The 17,859-nt window shown below is 35.1% G+C and overlaps 1 long non-coding RNA gene across 1 annotated transcript in view; it reads right to left on the reverse strand.

The window, feature by feature from the left end:
* LOC126737280 (uncharacterized) overlaps window positions 1-13,450 on the reverse strand; it is a 50,374-nt gene extending 36,924 nt beyond the window's left edge. The window contains exon 1 of the long non-coding RNA XR_007660982.1: window positions 13,321-13,450. This is a non-coding gene — a long non-coding RNA (uncharacterized LOC126737280). The remainder of the gene's footprint in view (window positions 1-13,320) is intronic.
* Window positions 13,451-17,859: the final 4,409 nt, after the last annotated feature.

A 17,859-nucleotide genomic window follows, 5' to 3' on the forward strand; every position in this document is an offset into this window, starting at 1 on the left:
ATTTTTATTAAGCGGGCATAGCTCCTTATCGTGTGATCGGGACTTCGCGATTATTGAAAAAAGGGAAAGAGTCTCAAAGTGTTTTACCCCGATGGATTTACAGAAAGTGGTTGCTTTAGCTAAAGTTACAGGGGACCCATTCACTGTAGTTGACATGGAAAATTCATACTTTTTAGACCTAAAAAGCGCCTGCGATTCCGTACTAAAAGTAAATTTTCCAATATCAAAAGCTACTATGATAAAAGTTTCTGAAGATTATCCAGGTATTATTCAGTATAAGACCACATACAGTGACATAGAAACTTGGAAATGTATCAATGTACTAAAAAATGGTACTAAACCTAAAGGTATTGGAAAAGCTTCCATGTCATTAATTTCTAAGCCACTTTTGCCGGAAGGCAAGAAAAAAGATTTCTCAGCTATGTTGGATTTTTTGCCAGAAACTGCTAAAGGTTATTACCAAAATATTCTAAAATAAAAATTTGTAATAACTTAGTATGTCATTAATAATTCTTTGGTTAGTTATGTTTTATGTAATAATACATTTTCCGTTCAAATGGTTCTAAGTACCATGGTACATAGAACGTTCTTTAAATACAGTTTTTTTCAGCACATATGGAGTTATTTTTTTCTTTTTAATTACATAGGTTAAGAGCGAATATACCCCAATGTTACAAGTAAAATACATTTTAATAAAGCTTTTAACTTAACATTTGACATAGACAGTTTTTTTCCTTTCCTGAAAAATAGCTAAAGGCACTTAGAACGTTTGGAATTTCCACTCTTCATATATCCTGTGTTTAATTAAACAACACCCTATTTGCCATTGTTGGTGTATACAGGATGACAATTTAAAAACTTGAGATTGCCATATATTAGGGAACGAAAAACTGAACAAAAAACGCTGAAAACACTGTTACTATTACACGCGCTATAAAACGAAGCGGGAACAAAACAATACAATCGCTTTATTGTCAGAAAATTATAAATTTTGTAGACAAAGCTAATATAAATAAATAAATAAACACATACAAGTAAACACATGAGTACACAAAAAACAAAAAAACAAAAACACAAGACATTTAGATTTTATACAAAATAGGTAACCTATTGTACATGGTCAAATTACTTATACAACTAAATGTTTATAAAGTCAGAAGTTGATATTAAAAAGAATATAAAACAATACAAAAATGTAAATTAGGTAAAAGAAGTATATAAAATAAATTGACGTTAAATTACGACTATTATCACAATATAGGTATAACTAATTCTAGGGATGGAGACTATAAAGTAAATAGGGCCAGTGTGTGTGTGGTATTTAAAAGGAAAGATTAAAAAAGTCTTCTACTGTGTATAGAGCCTTTTCCAATAGTAAAGCTTTTAAGGCATGGCGAAAACAGGAAAACGTTGTCATAGATTTAATCGTAAAAGGAAGATGATTGTGCATTTTTTTTGCTCTATAGAGTATAGAAGTTTTTACTAATTCCGACCGTGGGGTTGGCAGATAAATATCATGCTCTGCTTTTCTAAGTAGATAGTTATGAGAACGCCTCTTTGGAAATTCTGACACATGCTTTCGGATTAAGCAAACAGATTCAAATATAAACAGTGAAGGAAGAGTTAATATTCTATGTTTTTTAAAGTATTCTTGGCAGTGAGCTGTACTGTCAAGTCCCAGTAAATAGCGTATCGCTCTCGTTTGCAACTTGAATACGCGCTCAAATTGAGTGGCACAGCCTGAACCCCAGAATGAAATGGCGTAACGAAGAAGTGACTCAAAAAGGGCAAAATAAACTGATTTAGATGTTAAAAAGCTTAATTCTTTGGAAATAGATCTTATGGCAAAACATGCTGAGCTTAACTTTGTGGATAAGGTGTCGATATGAGATTCCCATTTTAGAGAGCTGTCTAAAATTAGTCCCAAGAACTTGACAGATTCAACAATATCCAAACTGGAATTTTGTAGAGTAAAGGGTTGAATGGTACTTTTATATGATACAATCTTGGTTTTAGAGATATTAAGGCATAGAAGATTGGAATCGCACCAGGACTTAATGGTAAGTAAATCGTTAGATATAGTTGCATGCAGAGACGTGATATCTGGAGTGCTCCATCGTCGTCCAATCTGGTATCGTCGGCGAACAGACAAATTTTGCTGCTGATATCCAGATTGGCCATGTCATTAATAAATAGGAGAAACAAAATAGGGCCCAAAACTAAACCTTGCGGCACACCACATTCAATTGGTTGGCATGAAGATGTTGTCGTATCAACCTTCACGAGTTGACTTCTGAAACTAAGATATGACTTAAACGATTTGAGAGAAGATCCTCTAAACCCATAGTGTTGCAGCTTGTTAATTAAAATATTATGATTAACACAATCAAATGCCTTTGAGAAATCGCAGAAAACTGTAGCTGTGGAGTGTTGATTGTTTAGGCTAGAATAAACACTATTTAGGAGCGAAAACATAGCATCACTGGTGCATTTATTTCTCAAAAATCCAAATTGATTCGGTGTTAGAATTCTATATTTAAGCAAAAATGACAAAACCCTTTCTTTAACCAGTCTTTCAACAATCTTAGCAAGCATATTATCTCACCCTTAGCTGCAACACCTCGGAGAGGGTGACACCCCTACAACCCTAAAATCTTAAATAGAAAGGGGGGTCGACTACTACAAGTATACTTTATCATCTTAAAGCTTTTGAAAACTGTTTTTCAAGGAAAACATATTTTTAAATTTTTTTAATACTATTTAATTAAATGTTCAAAATGATGGCTACCGATATACTGGCATGTCTTAAGAATTATAAATATGTCAAGCCGGCAGGTATTTTGTAATGATTTTTTTGCTATGACTTTTCTGCCGAAAAAAAATCATTAATTATTTAAAAATATTCGCATTTTATTACCACACCAATTTACTTTAAAAGTAACTTCTACTAGTATTATTATTTTAAGTAAAGTTGACTTTCGGTTCAGTTTAAACGAAAAGCAGCACTTTTATCTTAACAATGCTGTGCAGCATAACTGAACATGTAGACATTATTTTCATTTATGATTCTCAGGATAAATGTTTCTTCTAAAGGACAGAGTATATTCGCCAACAATAACCAAATTTGAAGAAACTGGTTCTGTCACGAATAGAAACAGATATCAACCAAGATTAGTGGACGAAACAGCGCAAATTGAAATTTTGGGTCAGTTTGCAATGAATTTAACTTTATCAACTCGTCAAGCATCTGTAGCAACTGTTATCTCGTGAATCAATAAGAAATGTAGTTAAAATTCATAGGTTTTATTCCTATATAATGCAAATAGGTACTACAAGAACTTGTAAATTGTAAAAAAGCAAAACTGCCGTTACTGGAATAACGAGAACCCACGCGTATTTATGTGAAGGGCATACCCAGTATGATTGGGCTGGTATATTGGGAGATGGTATTATCAGCCCAATATTTATACTAGGAAATTTAAATAGCGTAACATGTATACTAAAATGCTACAAAGGTCTATCGAACCACTAATAGTGCGTGAATTAGAAAATCTCTATCTCCCGATTATGTAGTTCCCGTTAGGCAATGATTGCAAGAAGAGGTCCTATTGAATAGCCACCTAGATCCCCGGACCTAATAGTTCAGGAATGTCGTGATATATCCAAAGAAACATTTGTAAATGTACGTGAAGAATTTGAAAGTCGGCTTTATTATTGTCTTCAAAATAACGGAAATAATTTTCAAAATTTAATTAAATAATAATAAAAAAATACTGTTTTATTTTAAATTAATTGCTAATTTTTTAAATTAAATTTATTGTTTTCCTTGATAAACAAAGAAGAATTTTCTGAAATGTGGCTTTCTATAGTATCATTGAAAAGCATTTTTTAAGAGCTAAACTACGTATCACTCGATCTCTTTTTCTATTTAAGATTTAAGGGGTGTTAAATTGTCACCCTGAATATGCCCCCGTAGTCATCCTGTGAAACCTATACAGTTTTCACTGTGAGACTTTTAGTGCATCTACTATCGGACGATTGCTATTATTACAGCCCTCCGGAACTTGTTGACTGCAGCTCTGAACAGTTGAACATTACTGCAATTAAACCATTCTCTTAAAGTTCTTTAGCCAGGGCACCTCATTCAATAACCCGGATATTGAAGTTTCCTTTTTGTTTATGGTGTTAGTAATTTCGTTAATGACTGATAATTAGTAATGTTATCGGTCCAGGGAATACGCCACATTCTTCGGTAGCACCACATTTCAAATGCTGTTAGTGTCAGAGCCGCCACAGTATTTTTCTTAGTTTTGTTTAGATTTAATTATGAATATCCTTGCTAGTTATAGGGCCTCGCGCGATACACATAACGATAACATATTCTTGCTTAGTATGCTTTTATCGGCGGTTTGTAGTCAAAGCAAATGTTTCATGAAAGAAGCTTTTATGTGGATCGCTTTAGCTTTGGCATCGATATTTTTTAAGAGTAGTACCCTTACGAACCGTGTATTGGTGTACGACGGGTAGTTTTACATCAATGCACCCGACATTTTGGCGACCGTGACAGGACAAGCAATTAAATAGTGTTCATATACCGGGTGTCCTAAAAAGTGTAAAGTGGATCACTAGTTAATCTAACCGCGTTGTGTGCTTGTTATTTTCGGCAAACGTACAGGGATTATCAGTGATTATGGAAGAAAAGAAGAAACTCAGTACTCCAGAAAGTACTCCGTACGACCTTCACAAAAACGGCGAATGAACTGGAAGGTATTTTATCGTCGCCGGAAGGGAAAGAACGTTTAATTACAGTCTCCTTAGAAATTTTAAGGCATACATTTGAGAATCTGAGGAAACTGGATAGCGAGATTTGTAATCTCATGTTGGAACAAGATAGCAGTGAAGCAGATATATTGACAGAAATGGAAACCGCTGACGGGTATTTTAGGAAATTTACGGATCTTAATACCCATGCTGGAGAGTGCTTGCAGCCTAGACCAATGGACCGGGAGGATATTGAGTTAAATTCTGTGCTATCGGAGGATAGTGTAACCAGCAGACCAGGTAGGCGTCAATTTAAAATGCCGACGTTAGAATTAAAAAAGTTTGACGGGAATAATAAAGACTGGTTGCCTTTCTGGTCTCAATTTCAAAAAGTACACGATGATCCGGACATTGATGTTAACGGTAAAGTCTGTTATATGATAAATTAGAAACTCAGTTATGGGCGTTAGAGACTCTCGGTATCACATACGATAAATATGCGGCAATGTTGTTTCCGTTGGTCGAATCGTGTTTACCGTCGGAATTATTAAGGATTTGGCAACGGACACCGGTTACGGGAGATCGGGGATCACAGGTATCTTTGGAAAATGCACAGGGGGTTTGTTCAGTGGAAAATCGGCTTAAAAATCTTATGCAGTTCTTAAAATTGGAAGTCGATAGCGAACAACGTATTTCTTTAGTCGTGGAAGGTTTTGACCTACGAAATGCTACGAAGAAGGTTGCTTTAAATCAAAAACGGGTCAAGAAACTGACGCCAAGTTTCATACGGCTATGGGGCTCGTTAACTCGCATATAACATTAAAATGTATTTTTTGTCAAAATCTTCATGATAGTTCAAACTGCTTTAAGGCTCAGAAATTAAGCTATGAACAAAAAAAGGATATTTTATCTAAAAGCGGGGCATGTTTTCGTTGTTTGAAACAAGGTCATCAGTCCAGAAAGTGTCGAACTCGTTTGAGCTGTGTTATTTGCAGCAAGTCACATTCACCTTTGATGTGTACTGAACTTTCAGCAAATAAAGCTAACCGGGAAAGTTCTGAACAAAAGAGCAGCATGGATGCAACCGATACAGTAGATCAGACACTTGCGAATAGTTGTAACACTCAGGTTTTTTTGCAAACATTACGCATAAAGATGTGTGATTTGGATAAAATGAGATTTGTGCGCGCGCTTATAGACACTGGTTCGCAAAGATCTTATGTTTTGAAACGGACTGCTGAATTTATGGGGTACCAGTCTAAAAGGAAAATAAATATTGTTCATGGTTTGTTTGGTGGGACTGAGTTACCGCAGATTCACGATTGTTATGACGTCAGATTAAATCGCAATAGTTATAGCTGCACTTTTGAGGCTCTGGATCAGCCAATGATTTGTAATACTGTGGCCTCCATATTTAATGGACTGGATGGAAGAATTGCAGACTTTGAATATTGAGATATCGGATTCTTATGATTCTGCTCCAATAGAGTTATTGATAGGAGCAGACATTGCAGGGAAGCTTTATACTGGGAGGAGGCATATTTTAGAGTGTGGATTAGTGGCTGTAGAAACTTTACTAGGCTGGACGTTAATGGGGAGAATACCACCTGTAGAACCTAAAACCCTATCTATGACTACGATATCGCTTTTTGTCAATAATGCATCTATATCTAATCTTTGGGAACTGGACGTGTTGGGTATAAGTGATCCGGCGGAAAAGAAGGCTCGTGATGAAACAGCATTGGCAGCAAAAGCTTTGTTTCTTGATACTATTTCAATTGATGCTGAAGAACGATATGAAGTTAGGCTGCCATGGTTAGAGGGACATCTGGCGTTGCCCGGTAACTACAACATTGCAAGAAGAAGATTAGATAACACGATCAGAAAGGTAACCAAGGATGGTTACTACAAAGCATATGATGAGGTGTTTAAGGAGTGGCAAAATGAAAAAATCATAGAAGTGGTTCAAGAGACGCATCAAAATGGAGAGTCCCATTATTTACCACATCGACCAGTCGTCAAATCAGAGAGTGCATCTACGAAGATTCAGCCCTACGAAGGACAGCCCTTCTTTGAATCAGTGTCTGGAGAAGGGAGTTAATTTGATAGAATTGATTCCAGATATTTTGTTGAGGTTTAGACAACAGAAAATAGGGGTAATATCAGACATTCGAAAAGCATTCATCGTTCTTATTTCTCTTATTTGGTCTCTCGATTGTCCTATCCAAGTTCCTAGATATTTAAATGTCGGCACATTCTCTATCGTGGTATTTGCCTCTGTCAGATTCACATGGTTCAGATCTTGTGAGAATTTTTTAACTACTATTAACTTGCTTTTCTTTAAGTTAATTTTTAGTCTGTTTTCATTACATTGATCAATTAATTTTTCTAACAAGTGTTGTGTGTTTTTAAGATTGCCTGTTAATAAGGCGGTGTCATCAGCATACCTGATATTATTAATTAGTTCTTCATTTATAACTATTCTCACTAACTCATAGCTTCGCTATAGAGGTCAAAGCAGCGGTGATAGGATGCAAGCTTGTATTAGTTTTTTGGCCCCAATATAGATTAGTAATTATTCAGACGTTATCGGAGTTAATGTTTTTGCTAACTAGCAGCTGATGTAACTTATCATGTTTTACTTTGTCAAATGCTTTCTCCAAATCGATGTGACATGCATACACCTCTTTATTTATATCAATACAGCGTTGGAATAAAATGTTAATCCTAAAAAGCGCCTATCTTATCCCAATAACTCCTTCGCAGAATTCAAATTGTATATTGCTTATGTCTTTCTTAAGTATTCTATAAATGCTTCTTTATTTTCAAAAAACCCTACACAATCAACATAAAGAACTAAACGGTTGGCGCATATTACTGTCAGGGCCTAAATTCTTGAGAGGGCGTATTATAATACTACTAGTTGTTTTATTAGATTTTAATATATGTACAACATCTTGTCAGGATGTATTACAACAATAAACTTGTTAACAGTAAACTTTTAAACAGTAGCATATGTATAAGTTACTCTAAGTACCCACAAGTATACTTACAGTAACTTGTGGGTATATTTGGAACGTGTAAGAAGACAGAATGATAGATGTATTGCTTACGTTAGGATTCGAGATCATTGATATGAAATGATACTACATCCCTAAAAAGTAAAAGGTACCTATGAGCAAATATTTTACCCTACTTATTATGATTGTTAAATAGAATTAAAATACGTTTACACAAGGCCATTTCGGGTTTTTTAGCACCTGTACACAATACTATAAAACTATCAATAAGATTAACATCCTTCAAATTATAGACATCAGTAGACCTTGTTCTCCAATCCAGGCAGAACAAAACCTGATGTCCAGCATTAGAAATCGTGTTGATGGGAAAGTGCTAGCAAGCACTCCACAACACTCTGGGTTGCACTAGTGCCACACTCACTACACCTACACACCTACTTACACTAGCTAGCGTTGTTTTACGTACCAAGTTATCAGGTCACTACAATTAGTACGAAAGGATGCGCATTTAAATATTACTTTCTTTATACTGATAATGTTTAAAATAATAAGAAAAACATAAGGTAAAACATTGATCAGTGAAAACTCTCACCTTTGTAATTTGACAGGTTTAATAGTTCAATAAAGGCATTAACCACAACACTAGAGAAAAGTTACAGGAGAACAAGTGGGGACTGCTGCGCGACTGTTTTCGAGTAAAATTACCGTCTCCTAAATTCTAATCGTATTAGAAATATCCCTTAAAAGAATCCCGGTAAACATCTGTCATCGCCTATGTTTTTGAGAACTTGTGAATACCAACATTCCTACACATTATAATTTTTTCCGAAATGACCTTTTTACCCGCATAAGTACTAGTAAGTGCTATTTCTGTTTATTTTGTTATCTTCGAAAACCTCTTAACACCATAAAACTTAAAGATTCTCACAGATCGTGCTTATCTTTACATGTCAGCCCTTAACATTCCCATCGGTTATCGTTGCCTTTTTTTATTAATTTTTCATGGTCGACAAAAACCAGATAAAATATAATAAGTAAAATAAACTGACGTCTTACATTACTAATATCTATTCGGATTCAGATTTTGGATCAAGACCACCCCTCACATCAGAAATAGTGCAACAATGCCATCGCACCCTCGTGGAAGCTTTTTCCAAAAACAGAGTGTGGGCCGCAAAATCGGGCCGCTGGCGCTGACTTCCTTTCTGCTTCAACCAGTAAGGTCGAATCCCTTCGTGGTTCTGACCATAGCAAATATCAAAGAGCTAATAAAATCTCACTCTCACACCCTTTTCAAAAAGCAATGGGATGATACTCAAGACTGCAATTTATCCAAGAAGCTTCCCAGCTACCTGGACAAAGTAAAGGCAATCTGCAAATTGTCTGTGACTGAAGAAAAACTACGTCTTATATAACAGGCATCCTAAGCAGAAAGTCCATTATGCAGGGCATGCAACTATTAAGACAAGACAATCGAGTATAAACTTTGCGATTGCCCTACTCTCTCAATAAATAGCAGCATTCTAGGTATATCCCTTCCATCCCTTCAGAGATCAGGGAGTTCTTAGCAAAGTTGTCGCTTTCGTTCATTCGCTGGGCTGGATGACGAGCTGAGGGAGTAGTTGTGCTTGCACCACCCTCTGCGGATGCCCAGCCCATAATGGCAGAATTGTGCAAAATTCCTTGAATCAATGCTTTGGGGAGAAATGGATCGGAAGATACGGTCCGGTAAGATGGCCGTCCAGAAGCCCTGACCTTACGCCCGTTTACTTTTATGTCTGGGGCACATACACATACACTAGAGACGAACTTATTAATCGAATTAGTGTGCGTTGCAATGAAATGCGACAAAAACGCGTTGAACTTGAACGGGTTGTTGATAGTGTCAAAAGAAGATGCATGAAATGTATTGAACAAGAGGGAAGACACTTTGAACTATTGGTATAATTTTAGGTTTGTTTAATGAAATTTTGATTTTTTAATTTTGGTCAATCAAGAAATATAAAATTTGAAAATTTTCAATTTTTGTGGTTTTCTTTCTTTTGCCCATGATATTGCTGTGAAAACAAATAGCTATCACAAAAGTAAGTATATCACTGGAAAGCATATTAAATGAAGTAGTTTTTGCTGAAAAAAAATAACATGTCCCTTTTCACCAAATTTTAGAAAAACGTCAACGAAGAAGATACCACTAATTTTGCACATTTCCCAAATGTTACATTTAACTTCTGATAACACCCGGTATAAACAATTACTCAAAAACTTAAATATACCCATCTTACAGCAAATTTAGTTCTCTTTCAGATGGTATATCTAAATTTTATGTAGTAGTAAGAATAACGGAGATATTTTTGTTTATATGAAAAAAACAAAGAAATTTGATAAAATCAAAAAATGTTAAATACCAGAAGAACTAACAACTTTTCGAAAAATGTTATATGACTTTTTTATTGCAAATCACTTGTATAATCACCTCTTGAAGTTTGGCGGTTTTTATAGTAGACACCCTGTATACATATCTTCTTTCTTCGACGACTAGCTAGTGTCCCCTAAAATAGTTAAGGCTACCCCAGACGCTCCACTGCCGCTAAGCAGTAAGCATCTCAACACTCGGAAACTAAGATAACATATACCGAGATGACCGAGATCTTAGAATCCAAATGTGTCAATCGAGAAGACAAGTGGGAGCCCTCTATAACTCACAAGACCAACTCGAAGAAACTGCGCGTATCCCTATCGATTGCTACACAATCGACCACAACCTGGTAATACTTCGCTAAACAACGACAAACTCTGGTATACCATAACACTCTAGCCATGGACTTATACAACAACAATATAAAATATTAACTCACATGCATGGACCAATACTATTAAAATCTTTATGATAAACGATATATATGATCAACCTGAGACTGGGCATCAATGGATTCACAAATATGACTGGAAAAGCAAGACAAATTAGTAAAACAAGATCGGCATCTGAAGAAACTATACTGATTTACGGAAATAAGACCTTCCACGTGGTTGAACAAAGACAGATTCAATATAATTTCTAATATTTTTGAATTGCAGAGAATTGAGTTTGATGGCTTTTAGTTGGTTCATCATCATCCAGCCAAACGTGTCCATTGGTGAACATAGGCCACCTCCATAAGTCTCCATGTCCTTTTATCTTGTGCAGTTGTTGCAACTCAGAGACTGGTAATTCTTTTGAGGTCGTCCTTCCATCAAGTTGGTGGTATTTCCCTACTTTTTTTGTCCGATCTTGGTCTCCATTCCGAAATTCTCTTAGTCCATCTGCCGTCTCGCAATATGACCGGCCCATTTCCACTTAAGTTTTGCGATGCGTGTTACAATATCGTCGACGCCAGTTCTTCTGCGTATTTCTTCGTTTCTAACCCTATCTCTCAACCTCACACCAAGCATAGACCTCTCCATTTTACGTTGTGTTATTTGTAGTTTTCTCATACTTAGTTTCGGCGCCATATATACGTCAAAACCGGAAGTACACATTTTAAGGTGAACTGGAACATCATTTTTAAATAATATATCACTGAGTTTACCAAACGCGGCCCAACCCAGTGATATCCTTTTCAGCAGTTCGATGGTCTGGTTATCTCTGCCAATTCTTGTTTCGTTTCCGAAGTAAACGTACTTATCCACGATCTCAATTTCGGTGTTTTCCAGTCTGATTGAAACCTGGTACGAAACCCCCCTTTTTAATATGAATATATTATCATTCGAAACCACAAATTAGAAAACTTGAGAATATTATATGAATACCTACTTCATAACATCTAATGAAAACGCAAACCAAGACTTAGAACTTTATCTGAACAGGTCAGTTAATCTTTACCTTAGGATTTATATATTTTTTTAAAAACGTATTTTGTCATATAGATAGCCCAAAAGAAGAATATTTTAAAAATTAAAATTTTATCTTCGTCAAAATGTATATTTTGCCAAATCTCGCCCGGAGTTTACAACAAAGATAACGGGTAATCACCAATCAACGTTTTAGCAGTTGTTCAAGCCGCTTCCGAAACCTCGTGCAGGAAAATAGGTCAAGAGACCGCTGTTTCTAAATCAGAAGTGCAAAGGATTAAAAAAAAAACATAAATTCAAACCTTACAAGCATAAACTTTTTCAGCATCTGCACCCTGGTGATGCTGAATGTAGATTAGAGTTCTGAAATTGGTTTATAAATATGAACACCCAGGACACCATTTAAAAAAATATATATATATATTGGTCAGACCAAGTACATTTCACAACTTACCCACGTGATTTTTTCTAGAGTGTTAAGGAAAGTTCAGATTTAATGTGCCTTGCTTTATTTTTAACCGAAAAATAGTTTACAAGATTTATGAAGAAAATCTAAACTTTAATGGGTACTTCCACTGGCTTTACTCTTTATTGAACGATATGTACTTTCAACAAGATGGGGCTTCAGCCCATAATGCTAGAATAATACAAAACTGGTTAAATAGACATTTTCCTAGAAGATGGATTGAAACAAACGGAGCTATTCCATGGCCCCTAGCCCCTACAATTAACGGATCTCTCGGTTTTATTTTTTTTATGCGGGTATTTAAAGAACAACATTGATTCAAGGCAATCTGCCAATATGCAATAATTAAAAATTGCAGCTGAAAATTCTTTTACAGAATTACAATAATTTATTTTGGAAAATGCTACTAAAGGAATTTTTGAATTTTGTGAAACTTATAAGAGACATAATGATTTGCATTTTGAACATACTTTTAAAAATTAGATTGCTCTAATATTGCTTAAGTTTTTTCTATTTTATATTTTTATAGTTATTTTTTCTTATTATTTTAATAAATTCGTTAAACCAGTGTTAACTATTTCCCTTTTGTAATGTATTAAAGATTTCCCAAAATCAAATAGCTACGTAATGGCAAATCGTTAATTATTTTTGTTTTTTCTTTTTGCGCTACCAGGGCCCACATCTATCTCTATTAACAATGTAAATTATAGAAAAAAATAATTTTATTACGTTATTTATAAAAATAAATATGATATATTTTGGTCAAACTCTTGGCAAAATAAATCTTAAGAGAATATATAGGGTGTCCCATTCAGAAAAAAATAAGTTATTTCAATATCTCAAAATCTGTGGCCTCTAAAGAAAATTTGAGTGCGCTACTGGATCCTATCTAAAAATATCTACAAACATCAATTTTTACTTTTCTAATACGTCTGACAATAACAGACTTGCAGAGGATGACTAAGAATGCTATTTTTTCAAATTCACCCTGTAGATAGCTATAGCAAATTTGATTAGTGCATCTTTGTTGCACGGTGTTAAAAAACCGCGCATCTCTCTATCTCTTTTCATAAGTGAGAAACCCTATAAAACATACGAAACTAGGACAATCTGTACTTATTTCTTGTTATAACAGGAGATTGAAAAGATAGGTATACATATTAAGGATTAGACTCAATGACAAAATTAAAAATTCACCTATCCCTACTGAGAATTACTATAAAAACTATTATGTCATAAGCTTACCTGGTATTTGGGTTCATCAAACATTAGTAAACACCTACACTACGAATTTTACATCACAATACTACTTCTCTAGCACAGATATAGCTTAAGTTGCTTCTCTGCAACAGAGAGAACCCCTATTGGTTGTCTCTGTCTGCAATAAGAATTCTATGGGAAAACCCGAGTCTGTACCCATATTTCTGTCTGCTGCCTAACCTCCCACCCATACATTTGTTCGAATTGAAATACACTGCTCAACAATCGAAGTGGATATTATAAAAATCTGCAATTTTAGTTTGCTAATGATTTACAATAAAACAAAATTAAATGTAATAAATAAATCTCTATTAAGTTCACTCACAATAGCCCCAAAAAAAATAAATAAACAGATATCTCCTAAAAATTTAAATTTTTAACACACAACAGGAAAAATTAAAATAAAATTACACCCTGTAAAGCGTGCCCCAAAGTTCTGTCATGAAAATTAATACCTCGTAGGTCCACCCCTGGCTCGCCTTAGTGCTGTCACCCTGTTTGGCATAGTTCTTAATAAGTTGTTAATGTAGTGTTGAGGAATGTTTTGCCATATTTTCGGTAATTGATTGGCTAGTTGTTCTAAGGTTAGAGGTGGCTGTTCGAGCTGGTTTAATCTTCGAGACATTTCGGCCCATACATGTTCAATGCAATTCATGTCGGGTGAATGTAGTGGCCAGTCCATTCTGGTAATGCCATGAAATTCAATGCGATCATTGACAATTCCCGCACTGTGCGGGCGCGCATTATCATCGATTAAAACAAATTCTTCGCCTATTGCACCAAAAAATGGTAAAATTATGTTCTCTATAATAATGTCTCTATATCGTATAGCGTTCATTGTTTCATTTCTTAACACCACTAAATCGGTGCGGCCATCGAAACATATGCCTCCCGAAACGCAAACTGAACCGCCACCAAAAAGGGTAGTGGGCGCCATCAAATTTTCATGGTATCGCTGTCCCCTTTCCCTCCACGCCAAAATTCGACCATCATACATATGTAGCCGAAATCTGGACTCATCCGTAAACATACAAGACCTCCAGTTTTAAAAATTCCAATTACTGTGTTCTATTGCCCATCGATTTCTGCATGCACGATGTTCCCCCGTCAACCGTGGATGTGTGGCACATCGTCTGGCTCTTAAATTGGACGCATGTAATCTTCTTCTAACAGTCTGATTAGAAATTACCCTCCCAGTAGCATGCCTTAAGTAGCTGTTAATTCTCGAAGACGTAAATGTTCGGTTTCTTCTTGTGGTTACTGTTATATAGTGGTCTTGAGCATGAGTTGTAGCACGTTCTTGGCCTCCACCATGCCTGTAAGCTACAGACCCAGTCTCTACATATCGATTCCATGCAGGACTCACGACACTTTGGGACACATTTAGCCGGTTAGCAAACTTCTTCTTGAGTTAGGCCCTCCTGTAGCCAACGAACTAATTGCTCGAGTTGCACTGTTTGTAACCGTCGTAGAACCATTATTTTTAAGAAAGTAAAGAGATTTATTGGTAACAATGAGAATAATAAAGTCTGTACAAGCACTTTTATGTGACTAAATTGTTACGATTTTGAAAACGAATTCTTTAAAAGAGATAAGAATGTATGAAAAAAGGAAAAACGACAAAAATATTTGCTATCAACAGGATTTACTCATAGCATAAAACGCAATTTGATGAATTTTATTTTTTTAGGCAAATTTCGGTAATTTATAAAATATCCAGTTCGATTGTTGAGCAGTTTATTTATCGCTGCGACGTAAATTCCTCCCTTATGGGAATTCCTAAACGGAAAATACGTCACTGAATGGACGGGAGTACATGTTTTTTCTCTTTACAATGAAATATTATTATTATAACTTATTATTAACACTAATACTAATAATAATACGTTTTTTTTTTAATTATACAATAAAAAGGCAAATTACTACAAAACAGACAACTGGAATAATATAAACACTATAAAATAGCCTTGGACCACTTTCACAAGTGCTTGTGGAGGCACGTGAATTTAAACAAAATATAACAAAATACAAGCAATTGCATATTAAGCATAAGAAAATATAAAAATGTCTCAATCAGCCGTAATAATAAAAACTGTAAAGTTTTTATATACAGGGTTACTGGTAATTCGATACATTCCTTTGGAGATGTGAAAGGGGAGGGGGTAAGAAGTAAATTGAACCCTAATATGTATTATGCAAAAGTTGATAGTTTTCGACATATTTAATTTTTTCTGTTTTTCTTCAAAATGTAGACCTTAGTGGTTTAAAAGGCAGTTTCCAGAAAATCCGCTGTATATTCTTTTAAATTTTTAGGCAAAATACATGCTCAACACAATAGTGTTACGTTTGTAATGGCAAAAGTTCCGCAAATAGTTGTAACCATAGGTAAATTCTCGATGCAAAGTGTAATTTTTTTTTTCTTAAATAAAATACTACACTTTCTAGTGGATATTTTTTGAAAAAAAATTATGCTACATTCTTCAAAATTTACGTAAAACTTTCTTATTATCTAAGCTAACTCATAGGCTATAAATGCTACCAAAAATTTTAACAGAATTTTGTATTTTTATTATTAATAGTAAGAACGCACTTGAAAAATGCCAAGTGGTATTTACTTCTATGGTATTTAAGTACTATAGCAACAATTTGTTTTTTTAATTTTATTGTTAAAAATTTGATGTGTAGATAGTCTGACAGCAATAATTGTTGTGGAAAGTAGTTAAATTACGAGTTTCGAGTTTATTTTTTTCGTGTTTTCAAAGAAGGTATTCTATTGGTTTCTGCGCTATGGCCACGTTTACTAACGCTGAATATGCAGATATTATGTTTGTTTATGGGTTTTGCAATGGTTATGCCGCGGAGTCTCGCCGAGAATACCAACGTCGCTTTCCGAACCGCCGCATTCCAAATGTCCGTGTTTTCGCTTCGACCTACCGAGCTATCGCTGAAACTGGATCCGTAAAACCAAGAAGAGGTGACGCTGGCGCTCCTCGCGTATATCGAGCAGAAGATGAGGAAATATTAAGACATTTTGAAGACGATCCAACCACATCCACTAATGCCGTAGCGCAGCAAACAGGATCATCGCAATGGAAAGTTTGGTCCACAATTCGGCAAATGGGAAGCCATCCTTACCATTATACGCCTGTCCAAGGATTGGAAGAAGGGGACCCGATAAGAAGGGTAGAATTCTGCAGATTTATTATAAATTCTGATGCAGACAATAGAACTTTTTTAACCGACATTTTGTGGACGGACGAGTCAAAGTTTAGTCATGAGGGCATTACAAATTTTCATAACCTTCATTTTTGGGCCGAAGAAAATCCCCGTTTAACAAGAGAAACCAGTTTTCAAAGAAAGTTTTCTGTAAATGTGTGGATGGGACTTATTGGCCGGGATGTAATTTTTTACCACATTTTTTCCCAGACCATTTAAACGGTGATATTTATGAAAATTTTTTACGACATGACCTACAAGATCTTTTTGACGATATTCCTCTCGCCGTTAGAGACGAATGATATTTCAACATGACGGCTGTCCAGCTCATTTTCGGCGGTCAGTTCGGCAGTTCCTGGATGAACGTTTCCCGAATCGTTGGATTGGTAGGTCAGGTCCAATAGCTTGGCCAGCACGAAGCCCTGACTCAACCCCGCTTGATTATAGCATATGGGGTCAAATGAAAGCACTGGTTTATGTAACCCCAATAATTACCCGGGAAGATCTTATCCAAAGAATAACCAACGCTGCCCAGCAGATCAGGAATACCATAACAACTAGAACAACAAAGACTGAAATGAGAAGGCGCTGCCGAGCCTGTATTCGCAATAGAGGCTCTCATTTTGAACAAGATTTGTGAAGGTAAATACTGATAAATGCGTTACTTTACAATTTATAATAAAAATACAAAACCATGTCACCTAACTTTTAAGCATTTGTATCCTGTGAGCTAGCTTAGGTAATAAGGAAGTTTTAAGGAAATTTTGAAGAATGTAGCATAATTTTTTTCCAAAAAATATCCTCTAGAAAGTGTAGTATTTTATTTAAGAAAAAAAAATTACACTTTGCATCGAGAATTTACCTATGGTTACAACTATTTGCGGGACTTTTGCCATTACAAACGTAACACTATTGTGTTGAGCATGTATTTTGCCTAAAAAGTTAAAAAAATATACAGCGGATTTTCTGGAAACTGCCTTTTAAACCACTAAGGTCTACATTTTGAAGAAAAACAGAAAAAATTAAATATGTCGAAAACTATCATCTTTTGCATAATACATATTAGGGTTCAATTTACTTCTTACCCCCTCCCCTATCACATCTCCAAAGGAATGTATCGAATTACCAGTAACCCTGTATATATAATATAACAAAAAAAACCTATAGGGCATATGTTTATTTAATGTTCATTAAATCATTAAAAAATGTAATACCTTTTGGCTTAAAATCCATACTTCTACCTCCTTTTTAAATTTCTTTATTATATTATACAATTTTAGAGAATAATATAATAGATAACATAATAAA

The sequence above is a fragment of the Anthonomus grandis genome, chromosome 6 (genome assembly GCF_022605725.1).
Source record: "Anthonomus grandis grandis chromosome 6, icAntGran1.3, whole genome shotgun sequence".
NCBI lineage: Eukaryota > Metazoa > Arthropoda > Insecta > Coleoptera > Curculionidae > Anthonomus > Anthonomus grandis.